This window comes from Bidens hawaiensis, unplaced genomic scaffold (genome assembly GCF_021521415.1).
Source record: "Bidens hawaiensis isolate Kalapana, Puna unplaced genomic scaffold, B.hawaiensis_p1.1 tig00036330_1, whole genome shotgun sequence".
NCBI classification, from domain to species: domain Eukaryota; kingdom Viridiplantae; phylum Streptophyta; class Magnoliopsida; order Asterales; family Asteraceae; genus Bidens; species Bidens hawaiensis.
The window spans coordinates 19,580-22,500 of record NW_027505406.1 but is presented as its reverse complement, the minus strand read 5'-3'; the positions used below and the strand labels follow the sequence as shown (position 1 = coordinate 22,500).

The 2,921-nt window shown below is 35.5% G+C and overlaps 1 pseudogene; it reads right to left on the bottom strand.

Annotated features, from left to right (window-relative positions):
- Positions 1 to 900: 900 nt before the first annotated feature.
- LOC143612986 (polyubiquitin-like) lies at positions 901 to 2,462 on the bottom strand (annotated as a pseudogene).
- Positions 2,463 to 2,921: the final 459 nt, after the last annotated feature.

The following is a 2,921-nucleotide window of genomic DNA, read 5'->3' as shown; positions in this document are numbered from 1 at the left end:
AAAAATTAAAGATATATATATTTCTATATGGTCAATATGTTTAACTCATTTATTAGAAATTTTAAACCAGTTTGATCCCTTACAGCTTGACTAGAACCTGGGTAGAAATTACAAACCGGCCCGTTTGAGTACTCATTTAGATATATTGGTAGCACAGAACACAAGCATTTCGAGCCATCTGAGGTATTACACTACTGAAAATCAAATAGCACACTACCAAAAAGATCCATCTTCGGTAAGCGTCATATTATATATGGGCACATCTTAGACCATAATTGTGCTTTTGGCAGGTTTGCAAACAAGCAGAGAATGAACAAATCATCTAGTTCTATCGGTTTGAATATCCAGGCCATTCTTATTTTCAAACTATGTATTTAATAGGAAAGTAAATAGTGAACCGCCATCGTTAACATAAATCTAATGTTTTGAAAGAAGATAAGATGTATATTGATCTTACACCAAAATACCAAATTCAGTGTTTCAATTAAAGGTTATTAATTTAAAGGTATAACCGAACAAAGAAAACGCCATAGTAAAACATAAGGATTTCATAACCGATATATAATCTGACTAAAAACTTACATATTGCTCAGACATTAATTTTCACTCAATCTATTATCATGTTTCTCAATCATTTTAATAAAGTAACCATATTCTTAATCATTCCTATCACTTCTCTTCAACCCAACCATTTGATAAATCTCTATGACAAATTAAATATACAATATCCAACAGTTGAGCATAATTTAAAATGTTTATGCATTAGTTCAAACACCGAAGTATGTAGTGCAGCCTTCCACCTAATTCAAGTAACTTCAAAAGACACTATGCATCATCTTTTACTATAATTATGGTTCATAAGATACCCAGGTACATTCATTACCTAAATCATCCAACTTTTTATTCTGTATAAAGATGGATAGTTGATTCCTTGCGAATGTTGTAGTCCGCAAGAGTATGGCTATCCTCAAGAAACTGTTCGTTAAAGATCAATCTCTGATTGCTTGGGGAATGACCTTATAAGTTGGATCTTGGCTTTCACATCCCTGATGGTCTCCGAGGGTTTGAATTCCAAAGTAACGATCTTTCCAGTACTGCAGATCTTGATAAATACTTGCACAACTCCCCTTGATATGGGCACGAGTGTGAGTATGGATTCCCTCTTTATGTTATAGTCGGCAACGGTATCACTGTTGTGGAGAACAGCTTCGTTGAAGATCAATTCACACGGAATGTTTACATTAGAAGTATGTGCGTTTTCCTGGATATGGGCTTTTATGCTGCTTATGGTGTGTGAGGGTTTGACATGCATATTAATGGTGTTCCCTGTGGGAGTCTTAATGAATATCTTCATGAATCCAAATGGTGAATGCGTGAGTGTGAGTGTGGATTCCCGGTTGACGTTGTAGTCGCCAAGGGTATTATTGTTCTGAAGAATCATTTCATTGAAGTTCAACTCCTGCTCGACACAAGGAATATGCAACTTATCTTGGATTTTGGCTTTTATGCTATCAATGGTGTATGAGGGTTTGACATCCAATGTAAAGGTCATTCCGGGGACAGGCTTGATGAATATCTTCATGAATCCCCTTGATCTGCGTATCATTGTTACATTCGAATTCATGTTGATGTGGAAGTCGGAAAGGGTGCCGTTGTCCCCAAGAACATCGTTGTTAAAGATCAATACCTGCTCATCAACAGAAACACCTTCCTTAAGCATGATCTTCTCTTTCACGGAAGCAATGGTGTCAGTGGGCTTGACTTCAAGAGTATGGATTATGCTTCCTTCAAGGTTCTTGATGAATATATTCATGAAGACGCTTGATTTCCGCACAAGTGTGAGAGCAGAGTCCCTGATGCCCAAGTTGGCAAGAATATTAGTGTCCTCAACAATCATGCCATTGAAGATTATTTCCTGTTGATTAAATGGAATGCGTTCCATAGCCTCGATTTGAAGTTTGATGCTCCCAATGGAGTTTGAGCCTTTAACTTTAAGAGTGACGATCTTATAATCGGTGTATGTAGCAGCGATCTTGACTAGTAGAACAAAAAAACAAATGAATTTGAAGTGAAATACGTACTTCTTGAATTTAATACTACCATAGATTGCATCACAAAACTTAACGTATCTAACATCACATATTCAAATGAACTTAACAATCACGATGATCGGAAGAATCTTTGCAGTTTATTCGTTTAAGTCAAGAATCTAATAGATCACATATAATTATCCCTAAATCAACAAAATGAGGATGATCGAAAAAAAAAATCCTTACTGATTATATTCATGTCGTTAAAATTGTTCTCCTGGACTTCAAAGTCATCGTTGAAAAGATCCATGACACTACTGCTGTGATTAATTACAGTTTTGCCCCTATGCGCCATTTTTCTTCTGCAGGTTTTCTCGATAATTTTTTTTGGTATAGAGAGGAGGCTGAGTGATGTTGTGCTCAAGACTCAAGAGCTTAAATCTTGATGGTATATGCTTAACGCGGTTGTACATTTTCTTAAAGAATCAAATTACATGGATGTTGTAATAATATTATGGTGGTAAAAACACGTAATTGGCAAGGTGCTAATCTAAATCTAAATAAGAAAATATAATAATTACAAAACAAAATTGGAAAACAACACCACTTCGACCAATAAACAAAAATAGTAAGAAATTAACTGTTGTCTTTAACGGTGATCTTTAAAGGTGATCGACTTTCAGTCATTAAAAGTAACAAGTTTATGGCTTTCCAAAGAATGGTAGAATATAGTCATAGTCATTTTGAGTCAATTTGTTCATTTCTTTGGACCACAATCAAGTGTTAACAATATTGATTAATTCCGACATGTAACGAGGAGGAGAGGTAACTATGCCGCTCCATGGATATAACTACCTCCAAAATGTGGTCGAGAACCTGCAAACGTAATGA